The sequence below is a fragment of the Armigeres subalbatus genome, chromosome 2 (assembly GCF_024139115.2).
Source record: "Armigeres subalbatus isolate Guangzhou_Male chromosome 2, GZ_Asu_2, whole genome shotgun sequence".
Lineage (NCBI taxonomy): Eukaryota > Metazoa > Arthropoda > Insecta > Diptera > Culicidae > Armigeres > Armigeres subalbatus.
The window spans coordinates 405,002,768-405,017,535 of record NC_085140.1 but is presented as its reverse complement, the minus strand read 5'-3'; the positions used below and the strand labels follow the sequence as shown (position 1 = coordinate 405,017,535).

General features: G+C 40.7%; 1 protein-coding gene across 1 annotated transcript in view; it reads right to left on the bottom strand.

The window, feature by feature from the left end:
- LOC134213335 (neural-cadherin-like) overlaps positions 1 to 12,019 on the bottom strand; it is a 1,323,925-nt gene extending 1,311,906 nt beyond the window's left edge. Inside the window, exon 1 of the mRNA XM_062692319.1 lies at positions 10,659 to 12,019. The gene's annotated coding sequence lies outside the window, so the exon portion shown is untranslated. The remainder of the gene's footprint in view (positions 1 to 10,658) is intronic.
- Positions 12,020 to 14,768: the final 2,749 nt, after the last annotated feature.

The following is a 14,768-nucleotide window of genomic DNA, read 5'->3' as shown; positions in this document are numbered from 1 at the left end:
GGGGGGTTGAGTATGCTCTTTGGAAAAGGGGGAGGGTGTGGGGGGAGGGGTATTGCTTAGTTATCGATCAATTCAGCATGACTTCTGAACCCATTTATCGATGTCCACCAAATTTGGAACCCATATTATCTGTCTAAGGAAGACTATATCAGACTGGGTAGGAGTGCCATAGCTAAATGAGAGACAGGGTATATTCATTAAACGAACAATTTAGTATACCTTTTTATCGCATAGGTCAATTCAAACCAAACACGTAAACACGTAATCCCTACCCAAAGGAAACTATTATAGTGAGGCTGGAAGGGACTTTTGGAATGGGAGGGGGGGTATTGGGATTGAGTATTGTTGTTCATCGGAATAATGGTATGCCCAGTGAAAAGCAATTATTAATGAGTTTCCTTCTGAATGGTGGATATGATTGCTTCTTTAAAAGTAGGCATTTGCCCGGAATAAGGCAATGGTGGGTGTGATCCCTTCTTTAAAAATATGCGTTGCCCGGAAAATGCCATCGATGAATGTTTTTCCTTCATTAGAAATAGACGTTTGCCCGGAATAAGACCTTTCAAACCCACAATCCCTTCTTCAAAATCAGTCAATGTTTCCAAAAGCCTTCTTTTAATCAAATGATAAAGTATGAATAAGTAAACACAATTACCCTGTTGACCAATTGGTTTTATCATTTTCCGATTGTAAAAGAAAACTGCAAACCAGACTGGCAATTCCGAGCAAGGCCGGGTACATAAAGCTAGTAATTTATGGATTTAGAAATTTTAAAATTAATAAATCATTAATTATCATTAAGATAAGAAAAATGGAATACCTTATATTTTTTTAAAAAATAATCCAAAAAAAATCAATTTTACTAACTTAAAAATTGAATATTGAAATTGCTTAAAATCTGGAAATATCAAAATTTTAGAATACTTAACTAAGCTGAATAACTGAATAATTGTATGATTTTATAAATGAAAAATTGAAAACAATGAGACCTAGAAACTGGAAAATTTGAAATTTGGGATGAAAATCAAAAATTAGGAAAATCAGAAAATTTAAAAACTGTAAAATAGGAAAATTCAGTATTCAGAAAAAATGGTGGGGCTATCTGGGGCAGCACTGAATATTCGAGAACTTGACTTGATTTTAACATCCGAATTCCATAGGCAGAATTTATTCCACAGGAATTTTGTGGTTCCCTTCGAAGGGAAACGAAAAACAACCATATTCCTAATACTTCTCAATACTACGGCCGCAATATTTCAGGAGACACTTCATATTTAAAATGCCCGCACTCGGAACGTTATCTGAAACTCGTGTAAGTCACGGGCCGGCTTCGACGACATCAACGAAAACATCGATGACACGCGAACCAAAAGTTGGTGAATCCGCGCGTCGCTTGCTTCGATGTAGGGGATTATTGTAATTGCAAAACCTTAAAAATATTTTGACTCTATTTGGATTGGAATTTGATTAGATTTAAATTGGACTTGGATTAGATTTAAATTTAATTTTAATTGGATCTGGATTCGAATTGGATAAGATTAAGATTGAATTTGGATTAGATTTAAAATTAATATGGATTGAAATCGGATTGGATTTGAATTGAGTTTGAATTGGATTTAGATTAGCTTTAGATCTGATTAGAATTGGACTTTGATTGGATTTAGATTGGAGTTGGATTGAATTTGGTTTCGATTTGATTGGTATTGGATTTGATTTGGATTATATTTAGATCGGATTTGAATATAAGATTTTAATTTAATTTGGATTGGATTGAGGATAAAATTGGATTTGGATTGGATTGTATTTTAAGATTGGATTTGAATTGGATAGGATTTACATTGGATTTGGATTAGATTTAAATTTAATTTGGACTGGATTGGGATTTGTATTGGATTTGCATTAGATTTGGATTAAATTGGAATCGGATTTATATTGGTTTTGAACTGGATTTGGATTGGAATTGGATTGGGCTAGAAATGGATTTGGGTTGGCTTTGGATTTAAATTGATTTAGAATTCGAATTGGATCCAAATGGACTTCGCTGTATTTGCCAAAATATCCGCAAATTTTCGGAGTACCCGAATCTGTCCAGTATTTATGTATTCACTCTTTTTTGATAGCAAAAGAAGCTTCTCGACATCATAACATATGTTATTCTCTGTGTGTGTACAAACTAACCCCCACTGTCTGGCAGTGATGTTATGGAAGAAAGCTGTCTGTTAAAATAGTCAGATTTAATCCGGGAGTTAGAAAGTGCTAGCTCTACTGCAGCTCCAGTGACCCATTTCAGAGTGCCTGGTATTTCATGCCACTCCGAGGTCACTATCACTAACAGTAAGCCCCGCCTAATTATGCTACCGTTTATCAAATGGATAAAGGTAACATAATCAAACTTCCGGATTCAAAATATATGAAATATATTTTTAATTCAGCGCGCATTTAGTTTTATTCATTATACATTTACTAGTAAACAAATTGGAAAGAACTCACCGTGATCCTGCATCTCATAAGACTTCATTCTCGTGAATGCTATTTCCTTCAACGTCTTCTTCCGAAACCCTTGCACATCCTCCTCGCAATAGCTTCATCCGCAAAATAGCTTCGGCCCCAGCGCCGTGCTTGATATATCAAACGAATCACTACTACTTCCATCCTTTCAACACTCCATAGTACAAGTTGCTTCACAATCAAAATAATTCCCAATTCTTTTAATTCGATTGAATTGAAAAATTTTGGGAAAAAATCAGCAGTTAAAAAAAGAACCATCATAACATTTGTTATTCTCTAGTCATTTATTCATTACTAAGATCGAAAAGCTGGTATAGATGTTTGGGATAAAATAGGGACTGAAGTATGAAACAAGGCTTTAGATTATCATTGATGCTAACGGATGGCTAACGTTACTTGTAATAACATGAAACGCGACTATTGGTGGAACTTTTAAAATCTGTGTGAGAGATATCACAAGTTTTCCATTTTTATGAACTGCCATCAATACTGATATTTATGTGAATCTGTAGATTAAATAAACAGTTTTTTTTACAATTTGTATTTATGCTGGATAGTAATGGAAAGTTATGAAATTTATATCTTTGATGACCATGATGTAGGGCAACTGACCCGATCTCCATCTGAACATATATTCATTAGCCTGGGACATGGATATATGAAAAAAAAAATTCGTTCCCTCATATTTTTCAGAAGCTTTTTGGGTCTTATAATGCATATACGAAATTTCTGCTCAATTGGTGAAACTATATTTTAGCGTCAGCGATTTAAATTTTCCATAGGATTTACTATGGGGAAATTTACCTTTCCAAAGAAAAAATCCCCAAACAAACTTTCATTGGAAGACCGCAAAGTGATCCGACGGTCGTGAAAAATGGTGTTTAGATAAAACTAATTGCTGTATGAACGCAAGGCTCATTGCACTTTTTGTTCCAGCATCAGTGCCATCTGCTGCTTGCTGTTGTTTGCGTGGAGGATTCGCTTACCATGAATGAAAAGCGGGTTACTAGGGATACGTTTACTGGCCTTGCTGTTTGAGTCTTCAGCAGACCCCACACGACGGAAAAAGTTTGACAAACTCTTGATTATTGAAGAAAAAGATTGATGGTGTGAGTGCGAACCCAAAATATTGAAGTAAATATTGAGGGGAATCAGAAAAGTTTGATATTACTTTCAATATTTCCCCTCATCTCCCCCCGCAGTTTGCCCACAGGAGTCGATGACGGTTGAGTGTGTGCGTGTTTTGTGCGTTATACCGCTATTTGATTCGTATTAGTTCAAGAAAAAATTGAGTTTTTCTTCAGCTACGGCCATGCCGGCTAATCAGTGAAAATATTGAAGAAAAGTTTGATGAAAAGTTTGACGAAAAAAGTATTGTCAATATATGCCTCGTGTGGGGCCTGCTTTCGTCCTACTAGGTAGGGGAAGTGGGGGTAGCACGCCCATAGGGGTTAAAACGCGCCACCCCTGAATAAGGTTAAATATCCCCATTTTGATTATTTTCAATAGTCTATACGATAAAGCAATGAAAAATATTGCCATTGGATACATATATTTCATGACTTTTCTCTAGTTATACATGAAAAACTCGAAAAAACGATTTTTGCGTGTTTTGATGCAATTCTAGCTCGGTGGAATTTAGTCTTTCTGTCACTGTTATACATTGATAAATTAATAATTGAGCCATGAGCCATGCTGCTTACTCGTGTTCTTTATGTTCCACACGAAATCGTCGTCAAAAATGGTTTTAAAACGATTTTATGGGCCTTCAAACTTCTGAGGTCGGTGTGGGGCATTACGCCCATGCTCATTTCGTATGACCGAAACAGCTGAAACATTCGGTTAATTGCCTTAATGTAGGCAATTAAAATGAAAATCAGTACGATAAGCACATGCGCGTTTTAACCCATCCACTGGCGCATCTCACCCCGCATGGTTACAAAATCATTTTTTTTTCGGGTGCTTTTTAAAAATCAAATTTCTGTGCAATAAAATGGACAATTAGATATCTGTTATCGGTAGTCAGTCGCAGATATGCTGTTCTTCAGTATGCGCTGATGTAAACTGGCTGAAATGGTGGTTTTCATTGATAAAAATGGCATTTTCCTTAACGTGGGCGTCCTACCCCCAGTTCCCCTAGAAGAAATTCAACCAAAATCCAAAGAAGGTGTGATTACCAAAAAGAAGCATGTAACGCGGTTGGGACCTCTCATTCGCGACGTCAATAGTTCGAACAAAGCTGATCTGAGCGGGAATTTTTTTTTCGATACTGGTATTCTTTAGGAAATTCTCTATATTTCCGAATTCTAACTTTCGAGAAACTTCTTAGTATTTCGAAGAGACTCATACATGATTCTTGAGTTACTGATTTCAGAAGAGAATATTTTATTGATATGCCAATAATTCAAATCAAAGACTTGAATTATAACTAATTTTCTATTTTTTCAGAGGGTATTCTTTTGACTTCCATACAAGCTTTTCTGTCAGCTGTGTATTTTCCAGAAGAGAGAGTATGGATGAGTGTGATTGATCTGCTAATTGTCGTGAAGGGTTGCACCGTATCTATCAAATTACCATTAGGGTAACTTATTGAGGGTAGTATTAGGTTCACTTAGAGGTAATCATACCATCTACCAGAGCTGCGGCAACACACATGAGATGGGAACAGCTTTCATAGTGATGGGCGATATGCAAAAGCGCGTGATCAAAAAGGTGGTGGCCGATCAACGAGAGAATGTGCAGGTTGAGGATCAAAGGCCGGTTCTTCAACTTCAGCATAATCAACGTCCATAGCCCACACTCCGGAAGCACTGATGATGATAAGGACGCATTCTACGCGCAGTTGGAACGTGAGTACGATAGCTGCCCAAGCCACGACGTCAAAATCATCATAGGAGATTTGAACGCTCAGGTTGGCCAAGAGGAGGAGTTTAGACCGACTATTGGGAAGTTCAGCGCACACCGGCTGACGAACGAAAACGGCCTACGACTAATTCATTTCGCTGCCTCAAAGAATATGGCCATTCGCAGCACCTACTTCCAACACAGCCTCCCGTATCGGTACACCTGGAGATCACCACTGCAGACAGAATCACAAATCGACCACGTTCTGATTGATGGACGGCACTTCTCCGACATTATCGACGTCAGGACATATCGTGGCGCTAACATCGACTCTGACCACTATCTGGTGATGGTTAAACTGCGCTCAAAACTATTCGTCATCAACAATGTTCGGTACCGACGACCGCCGCGGTGCGACCTAGAGCGACTGAAGCAACCTGATGTCGCCACTGCATACGCGCAGCGTCTCGAGGCAGCGTTGCCGGAAGAGGGTGAGCTCGATGGGGCCCCTCTTGAGGACTGCTGGAATACAGTCAAAGCAGCAATTAACGACGCAGCGGAGAACAACGTCGGGTATATGGGACGAAGTCGACGAAACGATTGGTTCGACGAAGAGTGCAGACAGATTCTGGAGGAGAAGGACGCAGCGCGGGCGGTCGCGCTGCCGCAAGGTACCCGGCAGAACGTGGAACGTTATAGACGGAAGCGGAGACAGCAGACCCGTCTTATTCAGGAGAAGAAACGCCGCCTGGAAGAAGCGGAGTGCGAGGAGATGGAACAGCTGTGCCGTTATCAAGAAACACGCAAGTTCTGCCAGAAGCTCAACGCATCCCGCAAAGGCTTCGTGCCGCGAGCCGAAATGTGCCGGGATAAGGATGGGAACATCTTGACGGACGAACGTGTGGTGATCGAAAGGTGGAAGCAGCACTACGAGGAACATTTGAATGGCGCTGAGAGTACAGGCAGTGAAAGTCAAGGCAGCGGAGGAGATGACTACGTCAGTTCAGCGGACGATGGAAGCCAACCAGCACCCACCTTGAGGGAAGTTAAGGATGCCATCCAACAGCTAAAGCCCAATAAAGCAACTGATAAGGGTGGTATCCGATCAGGAATACATAACAAAATTATAACTCAATTCTATCAATGGTTGTTATTTAAAACAACGTGTGTTATAATTAGATAATTCGATAAAAATGTGTCTTCGGCCAGTTTTATTTCATATCAAAATTATAACAACATTAGTTATGTATATTTACACAAAATAATTGCCTACTTCTTTTGATATTGGAAAAAAGCGGAGGATATCACCTCCGGTATAACTTGAATCAATGTTCGATGTTAATAGCTAGTACAAAGTTAATTGCCTACATTATGGATGGAAATCCGGCGTTGTAGCGTACCACATTTTTATACGTGATGTAGGCAATTACCATGAAAGTAGATTTGTGTACCTCATAATCATATCAACGGTTGTTATAATGTTGAAATTAAGATAACAACCTATGATATAATTATGTTACGGCTAGAGGGAATTTTGATATAATTTTTGTTATTTTAACAACTAACCAGCCAATTTTATAACACATTTTGTTACATTATTTTTCTGAAATAAATAACTCCCCTTGTTATCATTTTGTTATGCATTCTTGATCGGGATCGGAGCTGAGCTCATCAAGATGGGCCCGGAAAAGCTGGCCACTTGCCTGCACAAACTGATAGTCATAATCTGGGAAACCGAACAGCTACCGGAGGAGTGAAAGGAAGGGGATATGCCCCATCTACAAGAAAGGCGACAAGCTGGAGTGTGAGAACCTTCGAGCGATCACCATCCTTAATGCCGCCTACAAAGTGATATCCAAGATCATCTTCCGTCGTCTGTCACCATTAGTGAATGAGTTCGTGGGAAGTTTTTAAGCCGGCTTCGTTGACGGCCGCGTAGAGCTATGGAAAATTATGGACGAGAACAGCTTCCCTGGGAAGCTTACCAGACTGATCAAAGCAACGGTGGATGGTGTGCAAAACTATGTGAAGATTTCGGGCGAACACTCCAGTTCGTTCGAATCGCGCCGGGCGCCGATGGACTTTCGTGCCTGTTGTTCAACATTGCGCTAGAAGGTGTCATGCGGAGAGCCGGGTGTAACAGCTGGGGTACGATTTTCAACAGATCCAGCCAATTTATTTGTTTCGCGGATGACATAGACATTGTCGGCCGAACATTTGCAAAGGTGGCAGAACTGTACACCCGCCTGAAACGTGAAGCAACAAAAGTTGGACTGGTGGTGAATGCGACAAAGACAAAGACAGTGTTACGATAGACGGGGATACCTTCGAGGTGGTCGAGGAATTCGTATACCTCGGATCCTTGCTAACGGCTGATAACAATGTCAGTCGTGAAATACAAAGGCGCACCATCTGTGGAAGTCGGGCCTGCTACGGGCTCCAGAAGAAACTGCGGTCGAAATAGATTCGCCACCGCACCGAATGTGTCATGTACAAAACGCTAATAAGACCGGTTGTCCTCTACGGACATGAAACATGGACAATGCTCGAGAAGGACTTGCACACACTCGGAGGATTCGAGAGACGGGTGCTTAGGACCATCTTTGGCGGTTTGCAAGAAGACGGTGTGTGGCGGCGAAGAATGAACCATGAGCTCGCTCAGCGGCGAACCCGGTATCCAGAAGGTAGCTAAAGCAGGAAGGGTACGATGGGCAGAGCATGTTGCAAGAATTCCGGCCGGTAACCCTGCAAAGATGGTCTTCGTTTCCGATCCGGCAAGTACGAGACGACGTGGAGCGCAGCGAGCGAGATGGGCAGAACGACTTGGCGAGCGTGGGGCGTATTCGAGGATAGAGAAATGCGGCCTCGAACCATGTATTGTGGGGTCAAATTGTTGATTCAGTGTTATCTGTTTAGATGTAGACTAAATAAATGAAATTAAGTTCACTGTAGCATAGTGGTAGCGCACCCGTCTAGCGTACTGGGAGGTGTGCGTTCGACTCTCATCGGTAAGCAGTGAATGTTCTTGCATACTCTCGTTCAATATTCTCCTCCTCAAATCACATGTTTTTCGGTCTATTGTTTTCCACATATACATCCCGAAATTCATTTGAAAATCTTAATAGTTATCTGTTTAGAAATACCATTAAAAATTCTTTCGTGGATTGCTTTCTTTTCGATTCTTTTCGAAAATCAATTTAGGTTGTTCTTCAGAAATTCCAAACAATTTATTTGGACACTCCTACTGAAATACGTACGGAGTTTCTTCTTCTAAAATTTTGTTAAGAAACTCTGTCGGGAACTTCTCCAGAAATAATTTATAAAATTCTACCAGTAGTTCTTTCGAACATTCATCCAGAGATTCTTTCGGGAACCGCCCAGCCTTTGCAAGTTTCTCCCGAAATTCCTTTAGTAAAACATTAAGAATACCTGTAAAAAATAATCTTAATTTTTTTTAAAAGAATTCTTCGGAAAAATTATTGAAGGATGAAATAGGAATTTCTAACGGGAATTTCAAGGGAAATTTTGTAGGAATTTCAAACGATATTCTCAAAATAATTTCCAAATGAAATTCGAAGGGTTCCAAAAAGAATTTCTAAATGATTTTTCAAAGAGATTCTCGGCAGTCTCCTAAAGCATAAAGGGATTTTCGATTTTTTTTGTTCGGAATGAACCACTGCGTCCATTTCATTGAACTTTTGTAGTGCCAGTGTCATTTTTTTAGTGCATGTCTTTCTGCTCCATTTATATTGAGAAGAAATGAAGTAGTCGTTTTTATTAAGATATTTCTCAAACTTAATGTGAGGCCTCTTTAGATTGAAATACCAATATTCATACCCTTCGAGAAATGGCGCTCCACTCAATAAGTTTTGGTTTCAACAATAAGTGGGATAATACTTATTTTGACCATGCATCGGTACTGAAGTTCAAACATATTTTTGCCTCTTCTTATGAGTTTTGAATTCGTTTTGGTACAGAGATCTGATTTCATTGCGTTTGGCTTTCCGGAACCTCACCTTTACACAGAGCTCTAATCCATCAAAGGGTTCAGGTTTTTCCTTAATTAATCAGCGCTCTGGAGCTTGGAGATTCATGTCGTCGGCTTCGAAACCAGTCTAAGATTGAGTTTTGTTTTGACAATTTACCCTTTTTGCCTCCATCCAAAAGGTGCAAAAGATGGATCATCTAAAAGCAAATTATAGTCGTTCCATACTCTTCCGATCATCACTCATAAGTATTAAAAAAGAATCGTAACAACCAGAGCACAGTGTGGTAGATCTTACTCCGTAATGCACCACGAAAAGGTGTCTACCCAGCATTACAGGCTCCGTTAGCTGCCAGGCTAATTATTTCATTAGGCCATTCATCCCCTCGGCACGGGTCGCCTGACACCTTGGGATTCGACGTTAGGGACATTATATTGTCAGCTTCAGTGTTGTACCGAGCCTGGCGATATTACCGAACTTCCACTGTTACACACTACTTCACACTACTTCAGAGTATCCATATCCTAGCGTAACGGGGAAATTGCGGAATATATCTCTAAGGAAAATGTTGAAGAAATTCCAAGAATTTCTCCTAGAGGAAATTATGAAGGTATTCCTAAAACAATTTCCATTGGTATTCCTGAAGCGACATCCGGAGGATTTTTTGAATCCAAATAAATTCCGAAAGAATTCTTGGAGGAATGCCCAAAGAAATTCCGCAAATTACTGCTTGACGTAAAATCTAAAATGCCTGTCAATAAGCTTTGTACTTTGTACTAGTTTGAATGAAGAGTACTAAACGACAGATCTTAGAGCATGGTGGTAAGGATTAATAGCTTTTTATTAACAAACACTCTTCGAAATTATTTGAAGATTACGAATTTGGAAACCTAATCTTCAATTTTAGCATAAGGTAAATTTTCTCATATAAACTAGAAATTTGTCAATAGATACGAATGTATTCTGTCCGAGTTGATATAAAGCACTATTATTTCACTGTAACCAGTATCCACTAATGGAAAGTTACTTCCTCAAAGCTATCCGTCAGCTTTACAAGTAATTCTTAATGAACGACTCATCAAAAAGTTTCCAAATTACCCATCCGACCACAAATTATGCCTTCCCTCTGCCCGGGTCACAACCCCAAGACATAAATAATCCATCATTCCGACACGCCAGCAGCTTATCATTTCCAGCGACATCGACAGGCAGATGACAACTTTTTCGCGGAAAGGCAAAATTGCTGCCCGAGATTAATCTCCAAAGATACATCCTCTCCTGTCGCTGTAGGACCCACAAAAAGCGAAAATGTTTGCATACCTTTTGCGCGTACCAGCAGCTGTTTTCCGTTTCCTTTCACTTGGCAGGAAACCTCCGCCCCAGGATGTGACTACCTTACTCTCGGTGCTGGTGTTGCCGTTTATTTCCCACGAGCTCGACACAGCCTCACACTGCTTACGTTTCACTCACGCTTATTTTCCGTAGGACTTGAGCCGGCTTTACTGCCGAATGCTATCTCTTGCTTTAGGTTGTGTTGTCGATGTCGTTTCGTATTCTGACACCACCCGGTCGCAGTGCCTCAGTACCAGAGACTGCGGTGTGGCTGCACTTTTATCTTGGACACTTTTTGTAGCTTCTTCAGCTTACGCTTACCCTCAACCACTTCACAGAATTGGGTTAAACACACTCTCACTGCAAACACTGGCCCCAACGAAAGCAACGATGATGCTTTCACTGCTGGCTGAGACTGCTTCTACACTTGAACGGAAATTCTGCTTCCTTTTAATGGTGGATAAACACAATTTTGCGCAAGCTGCCCGTGCTCAGACCGTAATTCTTCCTTTCTAAACCCTCCGAGGGTGGGTTAACCACAAGCACAATTTGCACACGAAACACACGAGTAGATACCAACTGAAGCGGTACTTTAGTGTATGCTCACGGCGGAGAACGATTTTTTTATCAACCAACGATGTGTTCACTGATGAAAAACGGCTTCTAATTCTATAAATGTTGCGAATGGACGCAAACTTCGGAGACTGCCAGCAAACCTTGTCGCCAACCTGTTCAGCGATCCGGAACGAACAATTTAACTGCCAGTTTAGGAGCAATATTCACGAAGGCGATGAATCGATTCTTAAGAATTTAATCCAATAATTGAATTATTTCCAGCAGTAGCAAACCTGGCATAATCCGATTTTTCTTCACTTCAAGCGTGATTCGTTTATTCCCAGTCGTTCACTCCCACCGGTGCCAGTGAACTCGTGGTTGTTGAATCGAGACCAGTCAAGAGGTTCGAGGATGATATTCCGGTTCAACAGCCTACAATGGCGATGACGACGGCAACGATGATGCCTGGTTACCGAGAAAGCCGGTAGTTCGCCTGGAAGCGTTTTGGATAAAGCACCTTGGGCTGCCTCCAAGCACGTGTGCCTACTCGCGGCTTAGGAGCACTAACTCAAACAGAAATATCTCGCTCCTCCCAGATGCACAAAATTCGATCTGCCCCAACTGATTGTGTCTTCACTTTTCCCTATTCTTCTACTGTGTTTTCCTGCTCACTGGGTCTCAATGGCTGAATGCCTTGGGGCGCCCGGAGCTCTATTGTGTAGCTACAAAATTGGAAATCGTATCTCCTCAGACGCAGCATTTACCTTCTTCGACTTAGATAGATTTCGTTGGCTTCGCTGTTTACCTCACAATTCCGTCGATAACCCACATCACATGTATACCCATATATAACTCACTGTGCATTCACATGTCTTTTTCGACGGAAGGAGTATCCGATTGCGGTGGATTCATGAAATTGGCAATCTAACTATTTTATCTTTTTCGATTTATAGCCATCATCCCGGAAATGACAATATAGAGCACTCGACGGTGAAAGCTGATTGGCTACCGTGCAATCAAAAGCTTCACCAACTTTCTTCGCTAACCTCCTACCTCTTCCACAAAGAGGGTGGTACCTTTCACTTGAAATACACCAACCAATAGAACTGTTATTGCCGTCGATTACCACTGATAAGAGATTCTGGTATGGGCCGACACCACGGCCAAATAATCAAACTTCGGACCTTAACCACATATCACATTCCCGTAGAAAAACTATTCCTCGTAAATCTTTCGAAAACTGCATCCGGCAAGCACGGATAGTATCCACGAGAAATACTCGGGCCAAGATAGATCTGGCGCACCAAGAAAGGTTTTGTTCCGCAAAAAATCCAAACGTCACAGAATCCGGCGAGTAACTGATTTGTTCGATGGATGCTGGAAGCTCGCGGAACATCATCCGTGCCCACCGTCCGTGCGTTCCGAGGACGACCACTTTCCAGTGCACTTCGGTGCTGGAACGATTTGGTGAGCATGCGCCTCCGAGCAGCCAACCGTTCCCCTCACGACCACGATCCGAACCCTTAGGTCCTGCTGGAAAGGGCACTGGAAGGAAAGCATAAACATCCACTTCGCTATTGAGGACCACATTTGGCTGGTTGGTATCGCAATCGAGTGCACAGTGTACAGCGGAAAATAGCCGGAAGAAAATCTCGGAAACTCGGTTATTGAGTTTTGGGGACATGCGGAGGGAAGTTCTTGCAGGTCAGGATGCGATGAACGGAAAAGTAGACCGAATGGATGAGGATAAAATCAGTTTAGTCGAAATCTTGATAACGTGCTTGTATGCATATAAATATACAGTAGAGTGGGGCGCAGTTGTATGGAAAAACACAAACTTCATCCAATCAAGTGAAATCAAGGTTTTTCTGAATCGTTCCGAGACCCCAATCAACTGTGCAAAATATTGGCTCGATTGGTTGCGTCCTCGCTATCCGCATCGCGTTTTAAATTAACATGGAGATTAGTATGGGAAAACGTACTTTTTTACATTTTTACTCTTAGCGGCTTCAATTTATCATCAATCACGTGACTCAATACGTTAGCATCTAGTCTGGAAGATGCCGAAAGACTTTGCCGAAGAAGGCACGTAGCTGAAAGGTCTACAAAAAATGTTATTACGTTTCGAAAATTGATTGTGTAAACCATATGCAAGAAATCAATGTTTCTGCCAGCACTACCGGACAACCTATGGTTCTCGAAGGGCAAAACCCATTTTACTTCTCGTCGGATTTTTTTCTTTGTGAAATGATTCCGGATAGCTCCCATTAGCTCTAAAGCCCTATAAGATCAATTATTTTGAAATACCACTCAGTTAAATTATTGGTCTACGTAGTACGGCAGTGCTGGCAGAATAAACGATTTTTTGCATATGGTTTGAACACTCAATGTTCTAAGCGTTATAACTTTTTTCGTGGACGTTCCAGCAACGTGCCTTCTTCAGCAAAGTTTTTCGGCATCCTTTGGGTTATACTTTAACGCAATGTGCCACTTGGTTTACGATGAACTGAAGCCTCTAGTAGTAGAAATGCAAAAATATACGTTCTCCCATACTAATTTCCATACAAACTTCAAACGCGATGCGGAAAGCGAGGAAGCAACCAATCGGTCCCAAATTCTGCACAGCTGTTCGGGACCCAGAATGGCTTCGAAAAACCATTGATTTGAAAAAATGACCATGACGCCCCACTCTAATATACAGGTATATCTATCTAGTTGGAATGAATACAAACTACCTATTAAGTACTATCGACTCCGCTTGATTAATAGTCGAATCAAACGGAGTTTATGCACCCAATGTCAAAACAAATTATTTGAATGAATTCCTTTTTTAATAAAGTGAAAAGAAATAAGTTGCATCAGCTTGGGACTAAATATCATTCCTCTCAACCAGTTATATTAAATGTACTGTCAATCAAATAATGTAATTGAATGCTCCTTAAATTCATACCATGTACCCAAATCAATACCATTCGAAAACAAAGAATCTGTACACAAATTGTTTTATTTCTCATTTTTGTGATTTTTTTCACCAGTGAGCACGCCGGAAAACAACAAAAAAACAACACAAATTGAGCCAAATTACCTTCTTTGGGAATGTTATTGATATAGGAGCATGTTATTAATAATGGGACAGATACCCTAAATCGTTTTGTTGAGACCAATAAGTATCCTGTTCGATCGGTATTCATCAACAATCAATATCAACAGTAATCTACTCATTGTTTTTCAGTTTTCATGCTTTCTCTCCCGTGTACACGGCTCCTCTATGCTTTTTTAAAACTGAAATACGATTCAATAAATCATAATCAGCGCCGTAGCGTGTGGTTGGCCAGGTAGGCCCCCGCCAAGGGCGCCAGCTCTCAGGGGGGCGCCGAAATCAAGAATTGACCTTTCTCGTCAAAAATTTTTATTCGCTCAATCGATTCTTTATTTTATTTCAGATGAACTTTCCCAAAGAACACATGTTTTTGACGCCTCTAAGTATTTTAGAAAATTAAAGCAAGATTGGCCTAGCATTTGCCCGACTTTGAAAGAATATTG